Genomic DNA, 26,508 nt, shown 5'->3' on the forward strand with positions numbered 1-26,508 from the left:
CAGTGACAGAGGAGGCCTCCCACTTGCCCTTGGAGCCGGAGCTTGCCATTGCTGGACTGGTGGAAGGATTCGAAAGGACGAGACGAGAAGGAAAGCTTGAGAGCTTGAGCTTTGGAGGCAGGGAATGGCAACAATGTGGCGAGATCTCAGGTGTGTGACGGGGTTGTGGTGACGGTTTTACCTTTTATGGTTCGCCAAAATACCAAGAGCCCCACCACTACGCTGTGAAATCCGTCGTTTCCTGATAAAATCGTGCAATTATGGGCGTGTGGGATAACCCAGATCATAAACCATATCCATGGAAAAGAGGGACACGATCGCCGTGATGGAATGTGTCAGTAAAAACGGTCTCGAACCGCTCTTTCATAAAAGGTTATAGGCCTTGAACAATCGCGACATTTCGGATAGAAAAAAGGGACACTATAATTGGTCGAACGGTCGGTCTGAAAATGGAAACTTACATATGTATCTATACCTATGTATTTGAAGGAGGGAAGGTCATCGGCAGCCGAACTGTCTTCGTTCAAAGGAAGAGAAGAACTAGCCCCGCAAGCCAAAGTCTCTATGTGGGAGGTTTCGGTATTGGAGGATAGTTCGGCGGTTACTCAAGGAGTCCGGGACTAGGGGGTCCTCGATCCGCGTATTTATTCTCACAGGCCGGAATTCTGGGCATGTTCGATCATCATTAGGAGTATCGGGATGAACATGGACTCTTCTGAAGACTTGGTGTATGACCCAAGGCAAAGTAGTAATTGTCATATTCCTTCCCTTTTGTAACAAACTTTGTGTAACCCTAGCACCCCTGGTACCTATATAGACCAGGGAGCCATAGTTCATAGGAGACATTAAGTTCATTACGATTAGGGTTTAGACCACAACATCCGATCTCGAGATAAATCAACCCTATACTCTATACTACTTCGTCAATACAACAAAAGCAGGACGTAGGGTTTTACCTCCATCAAGAGGGCCCGAACCTGGGTAAAACACCATCTCCTTCGTCTCCTATTACCCATTAACCTAAGATCCATAATTCGAACCCCTACTCGAGATTAGTAGGTTTTGACACCGATAGTCAACCCGCTGGTTCGCTCAGCCGACTGTTGGATCGACGAGCTGCCGACTGTACTTTGGAGCCTCAGGACCATACCCAACTGGTTGACTGGCTTCATGCTTCTTCCTTGTATACGGGTCTAAGGCGGTCATCCCCACCGATATCGAGTTCAACTAGCCTTGCATGATTCTCTACACGGAGGTGTAAGCCAAGGAAGCAAGAGACGACGGTGTCGACCTGCTCGAGGAAGCACGCGTGCTAGCCTTGAGCCGGTCGGCCATCTACCTTCAGAAGCTGCAGCGCTACCACCACATGAGGATGCACCCCTTGATTTCTATAAGGGTGACCTTGTGCTCCGAGTCGTCCAACAGACAGGTGGCCAACACAAGCTGGCCTCCCCATGGGAAGGCCCTTCATCACCAGCAAGGCGCTACACAACAACGTGTACTATCTCATAGACGCACAAAAGCCACAGAAGCGCAAGAGGGATGCCTCCGGTGAGGAAATGGAGAGCCCATGGAACGCGGTGCTCCTCCGCCTATTTTATACCTGAACCGGTGCATGTATGTATCTCCTCGCCTTTTTGGTTTAATGAACGCAACGGGTACCCCGAGTGACACTCGGGGCTACCTTTTCATCGTCTCTCTCGAGCACTCTCTTCCCTTCTGTCCTAGCGTCCGCGTCCGGCTCGCTCGACCCGGGGGCTAGTCGGCTAGTACGAGATTTCCATTCCCAAGCCGCCTCAGTAGTGTATGAAACGCCAAAACCCACTCTTCAACCGACCTATAGACCGGCTCCCGGTTGTCCGACTAGCAAGAGATAAGGGTTGAAGACGCTGTCACATGAACGGCGCCTAAGGAAGTGTGACTGGCTCGAATCCCTGCCCCACCCTCATCCGGCCTCTGTCGCGCTCATCCTATACCAATTATCGCAATCCTAAGTACTGTTTCGCGTCCCATAAGGCCAAGGACCCGTCCCAGTCATAGACCGACTCCCGACTGTCTGGCTGGCGGGACCAAACTCGGGGGGAGGCAAGAGAAAAAAAGACAAGGGACAAAGGCGACCGATGAGCCAGCACACATGAAGTACTCAAACAAATGCATGCATATTTACATTAAGGAAAAGGGCAATGGCCACAAGGTTCATTACAATAAACTACACCCCTAGTGGGTGGACTTCAGTGCTACCCAAAAGCAGGGAAAGAAAAAGTTCAACTGGTGGAGGCACCATCCGCTCTAGCCCGCCCCGCTTCGAACAAGGCACAGGTGTCCACCTCCCCTTTGGCGTCAGCATACGCTCCAACACTGAATCCAGTCTCCTCGTCGCCCGTTTCATTGGTGCTGCCCTCTGGGTCGTCAAAAGCCAATACGTAGTCGTCCTCCGAGAGCGGCGTGCCATCATCAGCCTACTCCGGGACATACGCATCCTAGGCGGCGAAGGACACGAGATTGCTTGCCCGCGCGGCCAAAGGCTCGGTAATCGCGGCCAGCTCTACCTCTATACTCGCGTGCCGGGTGGCCAGCAGCCCTAGATCCAAGTTTAGATGCCAGGACTTCCCAAAGTTGAGCGCTATCTCCATGTCGACTCACACGGCAAAGGATATCCAGGCGTTGACGCGTGCCGACCCAGCCTCCACCCACCGCTCCAGCTAGCTCATAGAGCGGGGCTACATAGCATCCGGCTAGAGGGTGCGGACTAGGCCCAAGCCGGTGGTCTAGAGGCGGTGCATGACACGCACCACCGTCTTCAGGCAGGCCTTGGCAGCGATGTCGACCTCCTTCACTGTCCAACCGGAAAACGGCCCAATGTGGACCCCCTCTGCATGTTGCTCGTCCCAATGGCCTCCACGGTCGCATCCATCTCCCGTGCGTTTTGGGGAACACCCCTGGGTGGAGGAGGAAAAGTAATAAGGACGCGATGCGAAATACAAAGCCACGCATAACCAACACACAAACAAGAAAGAAAGACTCACATGCGATGAGTTGGTCGATCTGGTGCGCCTCCTGCAGCATGCCCTGCTCCTTCACCGACCACGCACGGGCTTGCCTATCATAGTCCTCCCTTGCCAGGCGCGCCTTGCTACCTCTTGAGCTTGCGTTGGTTTTCCCTTGAAGAGGAAAGGGTGATGCAGAGAAGTAGATAAGTATTTACCTTAGTTTGTTGAGAACCAAGGTATAAATCCAGTAGGAGGAACAAGCAAGGCCCCAATCGTAGTACCTACACACACAATCAAACACTTGCATCCAACGCTATAAAGGGGTTGTCAATACCTTCAGAGTTATTTGCAAGGATGAGATCTAATAGATATATATATATATATATAAAAGATTGTGGAAACAAAAGTAAATAAATTGCAGCAAGATATTTTTGGTATTTTTGGTTTATAGATCTGAATGTATAATATGGAAAATAATAAGATGGATAAACAAATTACTGTCGAGCAATTGATAGAAAAGCGAATAATTATGAAGATATCCAAGGCAATGATTATGCATATAGGATCACGTCCATGTCAAGTAGACCGAAACGATTCTGCATCTACTACTATTACTCCACACATCGACCGACTCCTGCCTGCATCTAGAGTATTAAGTTCATGAACAATCGAGTAACAAATTAAGACATGACGTAGAGGGATGAACTCAAGAAGTATGATGAAACCCCATATTTTTATCCTCGATGGCAACAATACAATATGTGCCTCACTACCCCTACTATGTCACTGGGTGAGGACACCGCAAGATTGAACCCAAAACTAAGAACTTCTCCCATTGCAAGAATTACAAATCTAGTTGGCCAAACCAAACCAATAACTTGAAGAGACTTGCTAAGATATGAAATCATGCATATAAGAATTCAGAAGAGACTCAAATAATACACATGGATAATCTGAACATAAACTCACAATTCATTGGATCTCAACAAACACACCGCAAAAGAGTATTACATCGATAGATCTCCATGAAGATCATGAAGAACATAGTATTGAAGATCAAAGAGAGAGAAGAAACCATCCAGCTACTAGTTATGGACCTGTAGGTCTGTGGTGAACAACTCACGCATCATCGGAGGGGCAATGGAGTTGATGTAGATCCCCTCTGTGATCAATTCACTCTCTGGTGGATTACTGGAAAATGCTCCCAGATTGGATCTCACGGGAACACAGGCTCCTGCGGTGTAAAAGTATTTTCGTGGCTCTGTCGGATTTCGGGCTCCGCAAAACCCTAAAGATTCAAACTCAGGGGCGTGTGCGAAGATATCTCATGGGATCGCGTCACCTAGCTCGCTACTCGATGGACAAGGGAGAGAACTCACTCGATGGTGAGGAAGACACAGAACACGACAGTTTACCCAGGTTCGGGCCGCTGGGAAGCGTAATACCCTACTCCTGCTTTGGTGTATTGCCTCTCTTGGAGGTGGGTGGATGAACTAGTACAGTGCTCAGGAGCCTCCGGAGGCAGGATGACCTTGCGTGGTGCTAGTGGGTGAATGAATGAATCCGGGGGCTTTCTACGAAGCAACCTATCCCTTATATATAGTGGCGGCCCCGGTCCTCTTCCCTTATCATTTTGGCGGGAAGGGATCCCATAGTGGCCAATTTTGAAGGGGAACAGGGGAACATGCTCCCCTGCCAAAAGGTGGTCTTCGACTACAAAGTCGCTGCCTGTGCTGCTGGGACGGGCCCGGGGGTGATGTATGCCCTGCTGGCGGACGGTGACGGCCTTGTTGCACCAGAAAGGAAACCTTTGGAAGATGCCTTGGGAACCCCGGTACGTCCTTGCCCCTTTGCACTAAAGGGAAACTGCACCGCCCTGTTGTCTGTTGCTCGCATGTCCTTCCTCTGCGTCATCCTTGACTCCTGAGGCCTCGCCTCGCCTCGGAATATCTGCCGCCCCGGAGGGGTCCTGAGGAGGCCCCCTACGGGTATTGATGTTCCTCCTCCTCGCGAGGGCCTTGCCTTGAGTGGTGTTGGGCCCGTTGGTTTGCTTGATGAAGTAGGCCATGATACGTCTCAAACGTATCTATAATTTTTGATGGTTTCATGCTATTATCTTATCAACTTCTGATGTTTTATATACATTTCATATCTTTTTTGGAACTAACTTATTAATTCAGTGCCAAGTGCCATTTCCTGTTTTTTCTGTGTTTTTGACTCTTTTCAGATCTGATTTTGGAATGGAGTCCAAACGGAATAAAATCCCCGAAATAAATTTTTCCAGAACAGAAGAATATCGGGGGACTTGAGGGCCAAGGCAGTAGGCCCACAGGGAGCCCACAAGCCCTGACGCCCCGGCCAGGGGGCGCGGCGACCAGGCTTGTGGCCTCCCTGGCGCTCCCCTACCCTAGCTCTTTGGCCTATATATTCCCTAAAATCACAGAAAAAATCAGGGCGTCCACGAAACCACTTTTCCGCCGCCGCAAGCTTCCGTTTCCGCGAGATCTCATCTGGAGACCCTTCCCGGTGCCCTGTCGGAGGGGACTTTGGAGCTAGAGGGCTTCTACATCAACATCATCGCCCCTCCAATGACTCGTGAGTAGTCTACTTCAGACCTACGGGTCCGTAGTTAATAGCTAGATGGCTTCTTCTCTCTCTTAGATCTTCAATACAAAGTTCTCCATGATCTTAATGGAGATCTATCCGATGTAATCCTCTTAGGCGGTGTGTTTGTCGAGATCCGATGAATTGTGGATTTGTGATCAGATTATCTATGAATTATATTTGAGTCTTTGCTGATTTCTTATATGCATGATTTGATATCCTTGTAAGTCTCTCCGAGTCTTGGGTTTTGTTTGGCCAAGTAGATCTATGATTCTTGCAATGGGAGAAGTGCTTGGTTTTGGATTCATACCGTGTGGTGACCTTTCCTAGTGATAGAAGGGGCAGCAAGGCACGCATCGAGTTGTTGCCATCAAGGGTAACAAGATGGGCTTTCATCATAGATTTGAGATTGTCCATCTACATCATGTCATCTTGCTTAAGGCGTTACTCTGTTCTTATGAACTCAATACACTAGATGCATGCTGGATAGCGGTCGATGTGTGGAGTAATAGTAGTAGATGCAGAAAGTATCGGTCTACTTGTTTTGGACGTGATACCTATAGATATGATCATTGCCATAGATAACGTCAAGACTTTGCGCGGTTCTATCAATTGCTCGACAGTAATTCGTTCACCTAGCGTCTACTTGCTTTCATGAGAGAAGCCACTAGTGAACACTACGGCCCCCGGGTCTATTCGCAACTATCGTCTCCGCTTTTACTTTTACTTTGCTTTGTTTACTTTTTGCTTTCAGTTCTCACTTTGCAAACATTCTATAAGGGATTGACAACCCCTTCATAGCGTTGGGTGCAATCTCTTTGTGTTTGTGCAGGTACTTGTGACTTGACGCGATCCTCCTACTGGATTGATACCTTGGTTCTCAAACTGAGGGAAATACTTACCGCCGATGTGCTACATCACCCTTTCCTCTTCATGGGAACACCAACACAAGGCTCCAAGGCCGCGGGGGAATCCTTTGCATATTTGCCAAGGAAGTCCCTATAGGCGTAGCCCGTAGCAGAAGGATTCTTGGCGTCGTTGCCAGAGAAGGTTTGTTGTCGCTGTAGCTGAAGGATTTCTTGCACCGTTTCCGGGGAGAGATCAAGTCAAGATCTATCCAAGTAAGTGTCACAAACTCATCTCTTGCATTTACCTTTTTTGCCAGTTGCCTCTCGTTTTCCTCTCCCCCACTTCACAATTTGCCTTTTTCGTTTGCCTTTTTCGTTCACCCTTTTCTTTCACTTGCTTTATGTTCGCTTGTGTGCCATGTGCCTTCAATATGCTTGTATCTTCGCTTGCTGAAAATCTAGTGAGATGGATCCTCATCCACTTGCTAATCTCTTTAAGAGATCCAGTTATGTTGTTCCAATTGCTAGTGAGTTGAGTGCACTTGACTCTCTTTATGGAGTTTTGCTTGAGATGCGTGAATCTGAAAATTGTGAGGAAGAAATTTATGAAGTGATTCACGAGGGCTCCTTGGATAAAAAGCATGATTGTAATGGTTTCACTATAAATTCTATTAGTGACAATCATGCTAAAAACATGCAAAACCCTAAGCTTGGGGATGCTAGTTTTGCTATGTCCACTACTTGTTGCAATGATCATGAGTGGGGCGATGATCTTTCTTACGATCTTGAAAATTTGTTTAAGCCTCATGATGAATATGGTATTTGCAATATTATTGAAAGTGGGTTTGGAGAAGTCATGACTTTAGTTGATGATAATCCCACTATTTTTGAAGAGCGTCAACTTTGCATGCATGTGGATCATAAAAATAATATCCTTTGTGATAGCTATATTGTTGAATTAGATTATGATCCCACATGTAATTTCTATGAGAGAGGAAAATATTGTGGTAGAAACTTTCATGTTACCAAATTACCTCTCGTTATGTGGAGATTGCTATTGTCTCTTTCTTCTTCCTTGCATATGGTAACTATTGGTTCTCTTGACAATCTGTTTTCCTATAAAATGCCTATGCATAGGAAGTATGTTAGACTTTGATGTGATTTTCACATGCTTTATGATGCTCTCGTTGTGCTTCAATTCTTTTCTTCTGTGTGAGCATCATTGAATTATCAATGCCTAGCTAAGGGCGTTAAACAATAGCGCTTGTTGGGAGGCAACCCAACGAATCTATCATTTTTCTTTCTGTTTTGTGTTTTCCACACTTTCATAATTCTGTTATGATTGTGTGTTTTTTGTGTTTCTTTTGCGTTTGTGCCAAGTAAAACCGTTATGATTAGTCTTGCGGATGATCGTTTGGTCATGCTGGAAAAGACAGAAACTTTCTGCCCACGAAAAGAATTTTAATTTTTTTCTGTAAGAGCTTTTGAGTTGATCTTTTTTCTGCTGATTGCTACGCAAATTCTTCAGATTGTCGTAATTTTTCAGAATTTGTGAAGTACCAGAAGTATACGAAGTATACAAATTGCTACCGACTGGTCTGTTGTTAAGAGATTCTGTTTTTGTTGAGTTGGTTGCTTATTTTGATGAAACTATGGATAGTATCGGGGGGTATTAGCCATGGAAGATTGAAAATACAGTAACCCAACAACAACATAAGTAGAATTTAAGTTTGCTACAGTACCTAAGGAAGAGGTGATTTGCTTTCTTATACTAATGTTATCATGAGTTTCCATTTAAGTTTCGAGTTGTGAAGTTTTCATGTTTTGGGTGAAGTTCTTATGGACAAAGAGATAAAGAGTGGCAAGAGCTCAAGCTTGGGGATGCCCAAGGCACCCCAAGTTGATTCAAGGATGTCGTAAAAGCCTAAGCTTGGGGATGCCCCGGGAAGGCATCCCCTCTTTCGTCTTCAATCCATCGGTAACGTTACTTGGGGCTATATTTTTATTCAACACATGTTATGTGTTTTGCTTGGAGCGTCTTGTATCGTAGGAGTCTTTTATTTTTGTTGTGTCACAATCTTCCTTGCTGCACACCTAGAGAGAGAGACATGCACTCACCGTGATTTTGTCGAGCTTCACTTATATCCTTTGGTTAGACAATTCAGCTCACATGTGTTTCACTTATATCTTTTGAGATAGTTGATTTTGCTCTATGTGTTTCATCTATCTTTTAGAGCACGGAAGCGCATGGCGTGGCAGTTGATCTATGCTATGAAAGTAGTCTCAAAAGTGGTAGTTATCCAAAGGGATATGAAAACTTCCACCTTCATGTGCATTGAGTAGTTAGAGAAGTTTGATTCATCTCAATTAGTTTTGAGTTGTGGTTGTGGTAATATTGAAGTTATACTAGTAAGGTGTTGTGGATCTAGAAATACTTGTGTTGAAGTTAGTGATTCCCGTAGCATGCACGTATGGTGAACCTCTATGGGATGAAGTCTGAGCATGATTAGTCTATTGATTGTCATCCTTTGTGTGGCGGTCGGGATCACGCGATGGTTTATACCTACCAACCCTTCCCCTAGGAGTATGCGTTGAATGCTTTGTTTCGGTTACTACTAAAACTTTTGCAACAAGTATATGAGTTCTTCATGACTAATGTTGAGTCCATGGTTTAGATGCACTTTCACCTTCCACCATCACTGTCTTCTTTAGTGCCATGCAACTTCCGCCGGTGCATAAAACCCACCATTAGCCTCCCTCAAAACTGCCACCATACCTACCCACTATGGCTTTTTCAAAGCCATTCCGAGATATATTGTCATGCAACTACCACCATGACATGTGCCACCACTTCTACATTGCCATTGCATGATCATAAGATAGCTAGCATGATGGTTCCATTGTCTATGCCATGCTAGATCATTGTCACGGTACACTACCGAAGGCATTCCATATAGAGTCATCACTGCTCTAAGTTTTGTGTTGTAAGTGTGATGATCATCATTGATGGAGCATTGTCCCATGTGAGGAAATAAAAGAGGCCAGCGAAGCCCATTTACAAAAAGAGGCCAAAGATACCCACCAAAAAAAAGAGGCCAAAGAGCCCACCAAAAAAATGAGAGAAAAAGAGAGAAGGGACAATACTACTATCTCCTTTCCACACTTGTGCTTCATATTAAGCACCATGATCTTCATGATTGAGAGTCTCTCGTTTTGTCACCACCATATAGCTAGTGGGAAATTTTCATTATATAACTTGGCTTGTACATTCGAATGATAAGCTTCCTCAAAATTGCCTTAGGTCTTCGTGAGCAAGCAAGTCAGATGCCCATCCACTAGTTTTCTTTAATAACTTTCACATACTCTTAGCTTTAGTGCATCATTTGTATGGCAATCCCTACTCATTGACATTGATATCTACTGATGAGCATCTCCATAGCTTGTTGATATGCCTAGTCAATGTGACCATCTTCTCCTTGTTTGCCTTGCAACCTGCACCACACTCCATTCCACTTATAATGCTAAAACCATGGCTCACGCTCATGTATTGTGTGAGAGTTGAAAATGTTTGAGAAAGTAAAGGTGTGAAAACAATTACATTGCCAATACCGAGGTTGTGCATGATTTAAATTCGTTGTGCAAGGATGATAGAGCATAGCCAGACTATATGATTTTGTAGGGATAACTTTCCTTTGGCCTTGTTATTTTGAAAGTTCATGATTACCTTGCTAGTTTGCTTGAAGTATTATTGTCTCCAGGTCAATAGCAAAGTATTGTTTTGAATCTAATGGATCTGAACATTTACGTCACATAAGAGGAGTTACAAAGGACATCTATGCTAGGTAGCATGAAAGCATCAAAAATTCATTCTTTATCACTTCCCTACTCGAGGACGAGCAGGAGTTAAGCTTGGGGATGCTTGATATGTCTCAAACGTATCTATAATTTTTGATGGTTTCGTGCTGTTATCTTACCAACTTTGGATGTTTTATGTACCTTTTATATATTTTTTGGGACTAACTTATTAATTCAGTGCCAAGTACCAGTTCCTGTTTTTTCTGTGTTTTTGACTCTTTTCAGATCTTATTTTGGAACGGAGTCCAAACGGAATAAAATCCCCGAAATAAATTTTTCCAGAACAGAAGAATATCGGGGGACTTGAGGGCCAAGGCAGGAGGCCCACACGGAGCCCACAAGCCCTGACGCCGCGACCAGGGGGCGCGGCGACCAGGCTTGTGGCCTCCGTGGCGCTCCCCTGCCCTAGCTCTTTGGACTATATATTCCCTAAAATCCCAGAAAAAATCAGGGCGTCCACGAAACCACTTTTCCGCCACCGCAAGCTTCCGTTTCCGCGAGATCTCATCTGGAGACCCTTCCCGGTGCTCTACCGGAGGGGACTTTGGAGCTGGAGGGCTTCTACATCAACATCATCGCCCCTCCAATGACTCGCGAGTAGTCTACTTCAGACCTACGGGTCCGTAGTTAGTAGCTTGATGGCTTCTTCTCTCTCTTGGATCTTCAATACAAAGTTCTCCTTGATCTTCATGGAGATCTATCCGATGTAATCCTCTTTGGCGATGTGTTTTTCGAGATCCGATGAATTATGGATTTGTGATCAGATTATCTATGAATTATATTTGAGTCTTTGCTGATTTCTTATATGCATGATTTGATATCCTTGTAAGTCTCACCGAGTCTTGGGTTTTGTTTGGCCAACTAGATCTATGATTCTTGCAATGGGAGAAGTGCTTGGTTTTGGGTTCATACCGTGCGGTGACCTTTCCGAGTGACGGAAGGGGCAGCAAGGCACGCATCGTGTTGTTGCCATCAAGGGTAACAAGATGGGCTTTCATCATAGATTTGAGATTGTCCATCTACATCATGTCATCTTGCTTAAGGCGTTACTCTGTTCTTATGAACTCAATACAGTAGATGCATGCTGGATAGCGGTCGACGTGTGGAGTAATAGTAGTAGATGCAGAAAGTATCGGTCTACTTGTTTTGGACGTGATGCCTATAGATATGATCATCGCCATAGATAACGTCATGACTTTGCGCGGTTCTATCAATTGCTCGACAGTAATTCGTTCACCCACCGTCTACTTGCTTTCATGAGAGAAGCCACTAGTGAACACTACGGCCCCCGGGTCTATTCACAACTATCGTCTCCGCTTTTGCTTTTACTTTGCTTTGTTTACTTTTTGCTTTCAGTTCTCACATTGCAAACAATCTATAAGGGATTGGCAACCCCTTCATAGCGTTGGGTGCAAGCTCTTTGTGTTTGTGCACGTACTTGTGACTTGACGCGATCCTCCTACTAGAGTGATACCTTGCTTCTCAAACTGAGGGAAATACTTACCACCGGTGTGCTACATCACCCTTTCCTCTTCAAGGGAACACCAACGCAAGGCTCCAAGGCTGCACGAGAATCCTTTGCATATTTGCGAAGGAAGTCCCTATAGGTGTAGCCCGTAGCAGAAGGGTTCCTGGTGCCGTTGCCAGGGAAGGTGTGTTGTCGCCGTAGCAGGCCACCCCTGGGCCACAGGCAGGCAGGTGTGGTTACCCCCATTCCCAGAACATCGACAGTAGCCCCCGGGCCCACGACGTACTCGGGGTGGCTTCTGGCCGAATCCTCGGGGGGAGGCTTGAGGCGTCGCGGGCCTAAATGCTTGTGGGCTAGGCCGGTGCACTTCACGCGGCTGATGTTGGGTCTTCCTTGTCTTCTGTCTCTGCCCGAGTTATTAGGAGCCCGGCTCATTGCGTCGATCCATTATTGCTCTCCTTTCTCCCACACTCGCTCTTCCTCCTTGGTCTCCAACTCCAACCGGCGTCTCCCAGATCCAGCGTTGCGCCGCTCCCTTGCGAGTCCAGCGATGGCGCCCGTCGGCAAGCAGAAGCCAGAGGCGCAACTTCCTTCCCCGGCTCCTCCGCTCTTGGAGTGCACCCTTTCCAAGAACGTGGATCTCGTCCCCGTGCTTCCATGGATTGCGTCCGAGTCCAACGAGCACGGGCGGGCCCCGATCTGGCCTTGCGCGATAGAGAAGCGGCCCCCGTCGAAGGTGGTATATCCCTTCTTCCTCCACATCGTCTACGTCGGGCTGGTGCCGCCTTTCTCCTCATTCTTAACCGCCATCCTGAACCACTATGGGATCCACGCTCTTCACCTCCAACTGTGACAACCCGATGCCGACGTTCCAGAAGATTCCCCTTTCTTTCCGTTTTCGTCGTGTGTCTGTTTTCTTTTGTCGCATCATCATCGCATCATGCGCATCATCAGCATTGCATCGGCATCCCGTTGGCGCCAGTTTTCAAAAACTTGCATCCGTTGCTAGTTGCCGGTTCTCGTCGTCGTCCATTCTGAGCCCGACCGCACACGCACGCGCCCGAGGCATCGTCAAACCCTGTTTTAAAAGTGCATTGAAAACTTTCTCTGATCGGGTTGAGATTTGACGTGCGGTCTTTATTAGTTATAGCTAGGCCGCCTGTCGAATTTTGTTGCGATCGGAGTCCGTCTGGTACCCGAACGATCGACCGTAGCGGCACCGTCTCCGGTTATTCGTCGGACGTTTGTCGGTGTTTTTAAATTCGTTGCCGCCCCGCCCGTTCTCCCTCTCGTCTCCGGATAACCGCTCAACACAGCCGCTAGTTCCACCTAGCCACTTCCTCCATTCGTGGTCATTGGATCACGATCGGACGGACGAGGTCCACCCCACGAGAGACCAACCCTATATAACTAACACCCCCCCCCCTAGAGAGACCCCTCTCACTTCACTAGGGTTTCCCCTAGCCATTTTTGCAGCCACCCACCTCAAAAACTCCATCTGCTAGCCCTCACCCTTCTAAATACCACAACCCAAACCCTCTGAACAAATCTGGCATTGGATTCAAATCTAATGGCTCAGATTTGCCCAAAATCTCACCTACCGGACAATGTCCACCCTAGTGGACAATGTCCGGGTGACTACAGGGGATTTCCCATGCCCGCAGATCCTCCCGTCCATGGCAGCGCCTCCTCTGCCCGTGCTCGTGCGCCCCTCCTGCCCTGAGCTCCCCCTGCTCGCGCCAGCAGCCGCCGGCCAACCCCGCGCGAGCTCCTCCCTCGACCGCGCCGGTCCTCCCTGCGCCGCCTCCATACACCGCGTGCCAGTAGCTTCCGCCGCCATGGATTCCTGCCCTCAGATCCCGCCACGGCCCCGCCGTGCCTCGCCAGACCGTCGCCGCCATCCGCCTTAGGCCGTCAACGCTGCCAGCCGACGGAGTGCGTCCGGATCTGCACCGCCGCGACCTGGATCCGCCGCCCCCTCGCGCCCCTGGAATCTCCCCGTCGGTCTCTATTGCCTCGCTGGATGCAGCGACGTGGCTCGGGGCCTCGCTCGTGCCGCGACGGGAGGGAGACGAGGCCTCCCGTGGCCCAGGAGCCTCCCGCTCGTGGTAGCCAGATTCGGCCCAAGCCAGCGCCTCGACCGGCCCATCAACCGCCGCGGCCCACCAGCTCCTCCCCTCCACCGAGCCGGCCCACAGCCGAGGTAAGCCCTGGCCCCCTATGCTGCGCCGGAGCGGCGAATAGCTTACCTGCGCAGCCCTATTAGGCCCATTTAGTTTTAGGTTTTTCTGCGAATTTATGTTTTCAGGAAATGTTAGATATTAAAACGCTCGTAGATTCTTAACCGTAAGTCGGATCGCGACATATTGTATATGGTTTTGGGGTAGTTTCGCGAGTAGAAAACGATTCCACAACTTGCATATTTATTTGACGCCATTTAGAGTGCCTAATGCATCGTTTTGTGTGATGTTTCACTAGGATCCGTTCCGTTGTTATTTCTCGTGCGTGTCCGGACTGCCCGTGTACCGTAGATTAAATGTCCATGTTTTAGGGACCATTTTTCCATGAATGTTAGAGCGTTCATTGGTATTTTTGCGTGTAGGGTTTGCCGGTACTTTATTTTCCCGTATATAGGTGATTATCTCGCATTAATGTGTGGCATTATTTTGTGTTGCAACCCCACATATTTTATATGTTTTCGGGGTAGAAAATCCATGTGATTTGTCTATGCAATTAGTTTTAGCTTTTGAGTAAGTTAGTTCGCGAGATATTTTTCCATGTTGCCCTTTTGTTTGATTCGTAGGATTTAATCTGTTCTTCGTTTGACGGAGTTGTCAACTAGGGAGTTGTTCTTGGGTGTTTAGACTAGCCCCTAGTATTTCTAGTTGCAATAGAAATGCATGTTTAGCAGTGGTTTGATTGCTCTCAAGTTGCTAGAAATAGTGCTGATCTGGAGGAGCTGAAATATTTCTAAGTCTGGAATCTGTTATATTTTGTTGTTGTCTTGTCTTGCTTCTATCTTTTGATCTGTAGCTCTTTTGAGGTTGGTCCAATGGAGTTAGTTGTACCCCTTGTCTTTCTATAGCATGCTGTAAATTTTCATGCCATTTTGAGTCATCTAGCTATACGTTTTGCTGCTGTCAATATTGCTTCAGATCGAAAACTGCACTTTCATGAGGTGTAACTTTCACTAAGTCTGAAATAGTGAGTGGGATGCCTTTTTGTGACTTCTTTCCCTAGTGATCCATGATGCCATGCTAGTTGTTGTTAGTTGTTTGTAGTAGTGCTTCTTGTTGCAATTATGCCCTAGAGGCAATAATAAATATAGTTATTATTATAATTCCCGTATCAAGATAATCGTTTATTATCCATGCTATAATTGTATTGAATGAAGACTCATTTACATGTGTGGATACATAGACAAAACACTGTCCCTACAAGCCTCTAGTTGGCTAGCCAGTTGATCAAAGATAGTCAGTGTCTTCTAATTATGAACAAGGTGTTGTTGCTTGATAACTGGATCACGTCATTAGGAGAATCACGTGATGGACTAGACCCAAACTAATAGACGTAGCATGTTGATCGTGTCATTTTGTTGCTACTGTTTTCTGCGTGTCAAGTATTTGTTCCTATGACCAAGAGATCATATAACTCACTAACACCGGAGGAATACTTTGTGTGTATCAAACGTCGCAACGTAACTGGGTGACTATAAAGATGCTCTACAGGTATCTCCGAAGGTGTTCGTTGAGTTAGTATGGATCAAGACTGGGATTTGTCACTCCGTGTGACGGAGAGGTATCTCGGGGCCCACTCGGTAATACAACATCACACACAAGCCTTGCAAGCAATGTAACTTAGTGTAAGTTGCGGGATCTTGTATTACGGAACGAGTAAAGAGATTTGCCAGTAAAGGAGATTGAAATAGGTATGCGGATACTGACGATCGAATCTCGGGCAAGTAACATACCGAAGGACAAAGGGAATGACATACGGGATTATATGAATCCTTGGCACTAAGGTTCAAACGATAAGATCTTCGTAGAATATGTAGGATCCAATATGGGCATCCAGGTCCCGCTATTGGATATTGACCGAGGAGTCTCTCGGGTCATGTCTACATAGTTCTCGAACCCGCAGGGTCTGCACAGTTAAGGTTCGACGTTGTTTTATGCGTATTTGAGTTATATGGTTGGTTACCGAATGTTGTTCGGAGTCCCGGATGAGATCACGGACGTCACGAGGGTTTCCGGAATGGTCCGGAAACGAAGATTGATATATAGGATGACCTCATTTGATTACCGGAAGGTTTTCGGAGTTACCAAGAATGTACCGGGAATGACGAATGGATTCCGGGAGTTCACCGGGGGGGAACCCACCCCGGGGAAGCCCATAGGCCTTGAGGGTGGCACACCAGCCCTTAGTGGGCTGGTGGGACAGCCCAAAAGGGCCCTATGCGCATTGGAAGAAAAATCAAAGAGAAAAGAAAAAAAAGGAGGAGGTGGGAAAGGAAAGAAGGACTCCACCCACCAAACCAAGTAGGACTCGGTTTGGGGGGGAGTCCTTCCCCCCTTTGGCTCGGCCGACCCCCTTGGGGCTCCTTGAGCCCCAAGGCAAGGTCCCCCCTCTCCCACCTATATATACGGTGATGTGCGTTTTGCTGCCCTCCTTAGTCTTTTCTTGATTCCGCGGTATTGTTGGATTGAAGCGGCTTGGACCGACATTACTCGTACGCTTACGAGAGACTGGTTTCATCGCTAGGAGTAACCCCGTTGCTCAAAGATGACTGGCAAGTTTCGGTTTCTCCAACTTTAGTTGAATCGGATTTGACCGAGGAGGTCCTTGGATGAGGTTAAATAGCAACTCATATATCTCCGTTGTGGTGTTTGCGTAAGTAAGATGCGATCCTACTAGATACCCATGGTCACCACATAAAACATGCAACAACAAAATTAGAGGACGTCTAACTTGTTTTTGCAGGGTATGCTTGTGATGTGATATGGCCAACGATGTGATGTGATATATTGGATGTATGAGATGATCATGTTGTAATAGATAATATCGACTTGCACGTCGATGGTACGGCAACCGGCAGGAGCCATAGGGTTGTCTTTATACTAATGTTTGTGCTTGCAGATGCGTTTACTATTTTGCTAGGATGTAGCTTTAGTAGTAATAGCATGATTAGCACGACAACCCCGATGGCGACATGTTGATGGAGATCACGGTGTGGCGCCGGTGACAAGAAGATCGTGCCGGTGCTTTGGTGATGGGGATCAAGAAGCACGTGATGATGGCCATATCATGTCACTTATGAATTGCATGTGATGTTAATCCTTTTATGCACCTTATTTTGCTTAGAACGACGGTAGCATTATGAGGTGATCTCTCACTAAAATTTCAAGAAGAAATTGTGTTCTCCCCGACTGTGCACCGTTGCTACAGTTCGTCGTTTCGAGACACCACGTGATGATCGGGTGTGATAGACTCAACGTTCACATACAACGGGTGCAAAACAGTTGTGCACGCGGAACACTCGGGTTAAGCTTGACGAGCCTAGCATGTGCAGACATGGCCTCAGAACACATGAGACCGAAAGGTCGATCATGAATCATATAGATGATATGATTAGCATAGGGATGCTTACCACTGAAACTATACTCAACTCACGTGATGATCGGACTTGAGCTAGTGTAAGTGGATCATGAACCACTCAAATGACTAGAGAGATGTACTTTTTGAGTGGGAGTTTAGCGAATAATTTGATTAAGTTAAACTCTAATTATCTTGAACATAGTCTAAGTCCACTTTGAATATATTTGTATTGTAGATCATGGCTCACGCGACAGTCGCCCTGAATTTTAATACGTTCATAGAGAAAGCTAAGTTGAAAGATGATGGAAGCAACTTTGTAGACTGGGCTCATAATCTTAAGCTAATCTTACAAGATGGGAAGAAGGATTATGTTCTTAATGCTGCGCTAGAGATGAACCACCCGCTACGGCTGATCAGGATGTTAAGAACGCTTGGTTAGCACGTAAGGAGGACTACTGAGTAGTTCAATGTGCAGTCTTGTATGGCTTAGAACCGGGACTTCAATGTCACTTTGAGCGTCATGGAGCATTTGAGATGTTCTAGGAGTTGAATTTTATCTTTCAGAAGAACACCTGGATCGAGAGGTATGAGACCTCCGATAAATTCTATGCTTGCAAGATGGAGGAGAACTCGTCTGTCAGTGAACATGTGCTCAAAATGTATGGGTACTCAAACCGTCTAGCTGAGCTGGGGATTGAACTCCCGCAAGAGGCTTTCACTGACAGAATCCTTCAATCACTGCCGCCAAGCTATAATGGCTTTGTGTTGACCTACAACATGCAAGGGATGAACAAGTCACCCGGCGAGTTGTTTGTGATTCTGAAAGTCGCAGAGTCTGAACTCCGTGAATAAGACCACTAGTTTCAAGAGAAACGGCAAAGGCAAGAAGGGTAATTCAAAGAAGAGCGGCAAGCCTGTTGCCAATCCGACGGAGAAACCCAAAGCTGGACCTAAGCCTGAAACAGAGTGTTACTATTGCAAGGGTATGGGTCACTGGAAGCGCAATTACCCCAAGTATCTGGCAGATAAGAAGGCGGCCAAAGAAAAATCAGGTATATTTGATATACATGTTATTGATGTGTACTTAACCGGCTCTCGTAGTAGTGCCTGGGTATTCGATACCGGTTCTATTGCTCATATTTGCAACTCGAAACAGGAACTGCGGAATAGACGAAGGCTGGCGAAAGATGAAGTGACGATGCACGTAGGAAATGGTTCCAAGGTTGATGCAATCGCCGTCGGCACAGTTTCACTTCAGTTACTGATGGGGTCATAGTCCTAGGGTAGGGTCATAGGCCTGCTGTACATGTCCTACCCAAGGACTACCCCACACAAAGGACAGGACCTTAAGTCTGCCCCGACTGAATTAAGGTACCCCCATCATCCAGTCGGTAACAGGCCCTGAATCATCCAGTCGGTAACTAGCATTCGGAGGACACCAGGCTCACCGACTGGATACACTCGGTACGTCGTAACCTCTCCGGAGGGAAACTGTCGTACGTTTCCGGGTGCATCTATTAGCATTTAGAGCATACCTTACCTGTAACGTACGCATTCAATCGCCACTACTACACCCCTGAGTCAGTACCGTTGTGGGGGGCGGCGCACTCTATATAAGCCGCCCTCCCCCACTGGTAAAAGGGTTAGAAATCTTTGTATTCCATATTACACTCGGTAACAAGCTCCGAGAGTACTGAGACGTAGGGTTGTTACCTCCACCGCTGAGGGGCCTGAACTCATACAACCTCGCCGTAGCTAGGACTCTGCCCATCTCATTCGTACCCTACACATCTACTGTCAGGCTTATACCCACGACAGTTGGCGCCCACCGTGGGGCAGGCGTCTAAGCGACTTTCGGCAAGTTTGCGAGTACTTCCTTTCGTCGTGTCGTCCGGTGGAGATTCGAGCTTGGATCACCAGATCCTCTTCGGCGCTCTCTCCTTCGTCGTCGACGATTCGGCGTGGCTTCGGGAGGCACCTCTCGACGTCGAGGCGCTTCCCCGTCGCGGGGCCACGCACTTCCGTGCCGGCGCTCGCGGCGTTCTTCTTCTCCAATAATCGGCTCCATTGCCGGCTTGCACCTTCGTCACGCGCCGCAGCAAGCGATCTCGCAGTCCGCGTCTACAACGATGGGTGCAGCATGCCCGAGCGCGTCAGTTCGCGTCCACTCAGGTGGCAGTTCTGGAGTGTGTTGTGGTTGCCCCGCGTTCCCAGTGCTCGGGCTCGGTTCCGACTGAGCTCCCTTCCAAGTACGTGGGCCGCGGGCCTGCAGCAGAAGTTCACATGGCCAACACCCATGAAGATCCCCATCAGGCCGGCCGGAACGAGCGCGAAGTCGGTGAAGCATCCGGTGCACGCCTTCCGCCTCGCTGTTCTGCCAGTCGGCACACCCGGCAGAGCAACGTAGAGTTGTTCCGCACACCTCTCCTCAACTTGGCTGCAGCAGCCAAGATCGCCGATTCCCTCCAGCCGACTGATTCAGAGGCAGGAAGGGGAATCGAGCAGACCCGTGCTCTGTTGCACACGGCGCAGCAGCAGAATTCGGCAGTCTCCCGGTCACACAATCGGATCCACAATACTTCGGTCCATGCAAACACGCATCGGTCGGTTCACAGCCCCGGCTCCTATCAGCACCACAGGGGAGGCAGTCGTTCCATGGTCCGTGAAGATCGCCCCCGTTCGCGCACCCCTCCGCGGGGTGGGCCCTATGGGTCCCGACATCATGATGATCGGTGTTCAGTCGGCGACACTTACGACCCGAGACCCGACGCAAGAGGGTGAATCGCCCAGCGAAGAGTTGACAGGGGTCGAGCCCACCGCGATGGCCACGATCTGGATCATCCGAGTGGCGGCAGGACCATCGTGTCCGGTCCCGAGTGTTTTAGTCGAGCCATCCGCTCGGCTGACATCCCGCCCAACTTCCGATTGGCAGCGGGAATCGATAAATTTACAGGGGAATCCAAGCCTGAAACATGGCTAGACGACTACCGGGTGGCAGTCTAGATCGGAGGAGGGGACGACCATGTCGCTATGAAGCACCTCCCTCCGATGCTCGACGGCTCGGCGCGAGCTTGGTTGAACCAGTTGGCCCCCTCAAGCATTTACAGTTGGGCAGATCTGGCCCGAGTGTTCGTCAAGACCTTCGAAGGGACGTGCAAACGCCCTGCAGGCCTTGTGGAGCTTCAGCACTGTGTCCAGAAGCCGAATGAGCCCTTACACGACTTCATCCAGTGATGGACAACTCTCTACCACACGGTGGAGAACTTCACCGAGCATCAAGCAGTCTGCGCATTCAAGGCAGGCGTACGGTACACAGAGCTGTACCTAAAGTTCAACCGGACGGGCGACATCTCCATGAGCAAGATGATGGAGATAGCTGCTCGCTATGCAAATGGCGAGGAAGAAGACCGCATCCGGAGCGGTAAACACAAGACAGTCGGCGATGCCGACGGAGGTAACACTCGGAAGCAGAAACAGAAAGTTCCACCCACTCCGCTGGCAGAAGCTGCAGCTGTGACCAGCGCCAAGTTCAAGGGCAAAGGGAAAGCGCAGTCTGCCCCCAAGAAGAAGCCGTTCAACAATCCCATCCTGGATCAGCCTTGTCCAGTTCACACGAAGATGGAGGAAGAAGGAAACCCCATATACGCGAAGCATACCACTCGGCAGTGTCGTCTCCTGATCCAGGGGTTTAGTGAAGGACACCCGAGTGAGAAGAATCCTAAACAAGATGAGGAGGACAAGGAGGATCCGTTCCCCCAAGTCCATGCAACCCTCATGATTTTTGCTGACGTCGAAATCAAGAGCCGACTGAAGCTGGTGAACAGAGAGGTCAACATGGCCATTCCGACTGCTCCCAAGTTCCTTAAATGGTCTCAGACTGCGATCACTTTTGATCAGTCGGACCATCCATCGCATGTCCCCACTCCAGGAAGACAGGCTCTGGTCGTCGACCCGGTGGTAGAAGGAGTCCGACTGCGCAAAGTCCTCATGGACGGTGGTAGCGGACTGAACATCATGTACGCCGACACCCTCAAGGGAATGGGAATTCCGATGTCCAGACTCAGTGAGAGCAACATGCAGTTCCACGGAGTCGTCCCCGGGCGGAAGGCCAAATCACTCGGCCAGATCGCGTTGGACGTCACTTTCGGCTCCGACAAAAACTTTCGCAAGGAGAAGCTCACATTCGAGGTGGTGGATTTCCAGAGCGCTTACCACGCAATTCTGGGCCGCCCGGCGTACGTGAGTTTCATGGCACGCCCGTGCTATGTGTACTTGAAGTTGAAGATGCCAGGTCCAAAAGGCGTTATCACCATCACTGGCAACCGTCAGCGAGCCGAGGAGTGTCTGCAAGAGGGGTCAAGGATCGCCGACCAGCAGATGGTTGTACTCGAGCTCAAAGAGTACAAGAAGACAGTCGACCCTGCCGACTTAATGCGCTCAAAGAAGCCAGCTTCTGAGTCCGTGTTCCAGTCGGCGGGAGAGACTAAGAAGGTCAGCATCCACCCGACGGACGAGTCTGCCGCCTCGACGAACATCTCCACCACCCTCGATCCTAAATAGGAAGCCGAGCTCACCCGATTCCTCCATGAGAACTGGGACATCTTCGCATGGAAACCTTCTGACATGTCGGGTGTACCCAGGGAGTTGGCTGAGCACCGACTGCATGTGGATCCCGTCGCTCGGCCCGTCCGAGAGCGCCTGCGTCGGTCCGCCGCGCACAAGAGGAAGGCAATCGGAGAAGAGGTGGCCAAGCTGCTGGCTGCCAACTTCATTCGCGAGGTTCACCACTCCGAGTGGCTCACCAATGTCGTCATGGTGCCCAAGAAGGACAAGTCACTCGGAATGTGCATTGACTTCAAGCACCTCAATAAGGTCTGCCCGAAAGACCATTTTCCGCTCCCCCGCATAGATCAAATTGTCGATTCGACTGCGGGATGCGAGCGTTTGTCATTCCTTGATGCCTACTCGGGTTATCATCAGATCCGTCTGTATGGTCCCGATGAGTTGAAAACAGCCTTCATCACCCCGTTTGGGTGCTTCTGCTACATCACTATGCCTTTCGGTCTGAAGAATGCAGGAGCTACCTTTATGCGCATGATCCAAAAATGTCTCCTCGACCAGATCGGTCGCAATGTGGAGGCATACATGGATGATATCGTAGTCAAGTCACGCAAAGGTTCCGACCTGCTGACTAACTTGGCAGAAACATTCGCCAACCTTCGTAGGTACAATATCAAGCTAAACCCAGCCAAATGTTCATTCGGTGTTCCCAGCGGAAAGTTACTCGGTTTCTTCGTTTCCGAACGAGGGATCGATGTTAACCCCAAAAAGATCGGGACCATCGTCCGAATGGATAGGCCGGTCAGAATACACGATGTTCAACGGCTCACAGGTTGCCTAGCGGCTTTGAGCAGGTTTATCAGTCGACTCGGCGGAAAAGCGCTTCCTCTGTACCGACTCATGAAGAAGTCAGATACCTTCGAATGGATAGACGAAGCCCAAGTCGCATTCGACGACCTCAAAGTCCTACTTTCCACCCAGCCGGTCCTTACTGCTCCGCTCAGTAAAGAGCCCCTTCTTCTATATATCGCGGCTACAAATCAAGTCGTCAGTATTGTTCTTACAGTCGAGAGAGAAGAAGAAGGCAAAGCATACAAAGTTCAGCGGCCAGTATACTACGTCTCCGAAGTCCTGACCCCTTCCAAGCAGAGGTATCCCCATTATCAAAAGCTTATCTATGGGATCTATATGACTGCAAAGAAGGTGGCCCATTATTTCCAAGACCACTCGGTATCTGTCGTTTCTCATGCTCCGTTGTCGGAAATTCTCAACAATCGGGACGCATCGGGCCGAGTGGCGAAGTGGGCGATGGAGTTGTTGTACTGCGACATCTAGTTCGAGGCCAAGAAAGCTATCAAGTCTCAAGCCCTGGCTGACTTTATAGCAGAATGGGTAGAACAACAGCAACCGACTCACATCTACTCGGCTCATTGGACAATGTTCTTCGATGGGTCTAAGATGTTGAATGGATCCGGCGCTGGCGTTGTGATCATATCGCCAAAGGGTGACAAGCTCAAGTACGTGCTTCAGATACACTTTGATTCCTCTAACAACGAGGCAGAGTATGAAGCTCTTCTTTACGGATTGCGCATGGCCATCTCACTCGGCGTCCGTCGCCTGATGGTCTACGGCGATTCGGACTTGGTGGTCAACCAAGTGATGAAAGAGTGGGACGTAAGGAACCCCACAATGACAACATACTGCAATGCAGTCAGGAAGCTGGAGAAGAAGTTTGAAGGTCTAGAACTTCATCATGTTCCAAGACTGAAGAACCAAGCAGCTGACGAGTTGGCGAAACTCGGATCCACTCGGAGACCAGTCCCGAGCGATGTCTGTCTTGAGCACCTCCATCTTCCTTCGGTCAAAGAAGATCCCTTCACGGAAGAACCAGTACAACCCAAGAGAGCAACAGATCCGACTGAAGTCGATGTGCCTGCTGTGGTTGATCTGGTCACAGAGATTCTGGTTGTCATTCCCGATTGGACTGTGTCGATCATGGCATATATCCTGAGACAAGAACTTCCAGAAGATGAAGTCCAAGCCCGGCAAATAGTTCGCAGGTCGAAGGCATTCACTGTCATTGACGGTCAATTGTACAAGGAGAGTGTTTCAGGCGTCCTCCAACGTTGCATTTCCCTAGAGGAAGGACAGTTGATCCTAGAGGATATCCACTCGGGAACCTGCGGCCATCACGCTTCTTCAAGAGCAATCATCGCCAAGGCGTTCAGAGCTGGATTCTTCTGGCTGCAGGTTAACGAGATGGCCAAAGCTATGGTCGACCGATGTGCAGGCTGTCAGTTCTACTCCAACAAGTCCCACAAGCCAACATCTGCACTAAAGACAATCCCACTTGTGTGGCCATTTGCAGTTTGGGGATTAGACACAGTCGGACCTTTCAAGACAGGCCAAGGAGGCTACACACATCTGTTGGTGGCAGTCGACAAGTTTACAAAATGGATAGAAGCCAAGCCCATCAAGAAACTCGACGCCTCCACAGCCATTAAGTTTGTCAGGGACATCATCTCCAGATTCGGAGTGCCTCACAGCATAATCACGGACAATGGGACAAACTTCGACTCGGACAGATTCAAAGGTTTTTGTGCGAGTCAGGGTATCCGAGTGGATTTTGCTTCCGTAGCACATCCGCAATCCAATGGACAAGCTGAGCGTGCGAACGGACTTATCCTTCAAGGTTTGAAGCCTCGACTATTGCGAGAGGTAGGACATGCTGCTGGTGCATGGGTCACCGAGTTACCTTCAGTGCTTTGGGGCCTCCGCTACACTCCAAACCGATCAACGGGGCGATCGCCGTTCTTCCTCGTCTATGGAGCAGAAGCGGTCCTTCCGAGTGACCTGCTTCATAATGCCCCGCGAGTCGAACTCTTCTCCGAAGTCGAAGGGGAACAAGCAAGGCAAGATGGAGTCGATCTTCTGGAGGAGGAACGCGAGATGGCACTCACTCCTTTAACAATTTACCAACAAGATCTGCGACGCTTTCATGCGCGTCATATCAGGAGCCGCACGTTCCAAGCAGGAGATTTAGTGCTCCGAGTGGATCAATAAAGACCCCACAAGTTGGCTCCGGCCTGGGAGGGGCCTTTCATCATCTCCGAGGTGCTGAACAACGGAGCATACAGACTATACAACATTCAGAGGGAGACAGACGAGCCGCGTGCATGGAACAGAGATCTCCTCAAGCGTTTTTATACGTGATCGTCGATTGAAGCAGTGGAACAAACAAGTTTTGATGAAATAATATACAGCAGATTCAGTTTTTTGCAGATTCAGAGTTCTTCCGGGGTTGCGGACTACGGTTACACACAAAAAAAACTTAGCTGCGATCCCGAATCGCCTAAGTACTACCTTCATCCGAGTGTGCACTTCACGTCGCACTCGGGGACTTAGCTGCGATCCTGCATCTCCTAAGTACTAACTTCCTCCGAGTGTGCACTACACGTCGCACTCGGAGACTTAGCTGCGATCCTGAATCGCCTAAGTACTAACCTCCTTCGAGTGTGCACTCTACGTTGCACTCGGGGACTTAGTTGTGATCAAGAATCACCTAAGTAATAACTTCCTCCGAGTGTGCACTATACGTCGCACTCGGGGACTTAGCTGCGATCCTGCATCGCCTAAGTACTAACTTCCTCCGAGTGTGCACTACACGTCGCACTCGGAGACTTAGCTGCGATCCTGAATCGCCTAAGTACTAACCTCCTTCGAGTGTGCACTCTACGTCGCACTCGGGGACTTAGCTGTGATCAAGAATCACCTAAGTAATAACTTCCTCCGAGTGTGCACTATACGTCGCACTCAGGGACTTAGCTGTGATCCCGAATCGCCTAAGTACTAACCTCCTTCGAGTGTGCACTATACGTCGCACTCGGGGACTTAGCTGTGATCAAGAATCACCTAAGTAATAACTTCCTCCGAGTGTGCACTATACATCGCACTCGAGGACTTAGCTGCGATCCTGAATCGCCTAAGTACTAACCTCCTTCGAGTATGCACTATACGTCGCACTCGGGGACTATACGTCGCACTCGGAGACTTAGCTGTGATCAAGAATCACCTAAGTAATAACTTCCTCCGAGTGTGCACTATACGTCACACTCGGGGACTTAGCGGCGATCCTGAATCGCCTAAGTACTAACCTCCTTCGAGTATGCACTATACGTCGCACTCGGGGACGTAGTTGCGATCCTGAATCGCCTAAGTACTAACCTCCTCCGAGTGTGCACTATACGTCACACTCGGGGACTTAGCTGCGATCCTGAATCGCCTAAGTACTAACCTCCTTCGAGTATGCACTATACGTCGCACTCGGGGACTTAGCTGCGATCCTGAATCACCTAAGTACTAACCTCCTTCGAGTATGCACTATACGTCGCACTCGGGGACTTAGCTGCGATCCTGAATCGCCTAAGTACTAACCTCCTTCGAGTATGCACTATACGTCGCACTCAGGGACTATATGTCGCACTCAAAGACTTAGCTGCGATCCTCAATCGCCTAAGTACTAACTTCCTCCGAGTGTGCACTATACGTCACACTCGGGGACTTAGCTGTGATCATGAATCACCTAAGT

This window comes from Hordeum vulgare, chromosome 7H (genome assembly GCF_904849725.1).
Source record: "Hordeum vulgare subsp. vulgare chromosome 7H, MorexV3_pseudomolecules_assembly, whole genome shotgun sequence".
Taxonomy (NCBI): domain Eukaryota; kingdom Viridiplantae; phylum Streptophyta; class Magnoliopsida; order Poales; family Poaceae; genus Hordeum; species Hordeum vulgare.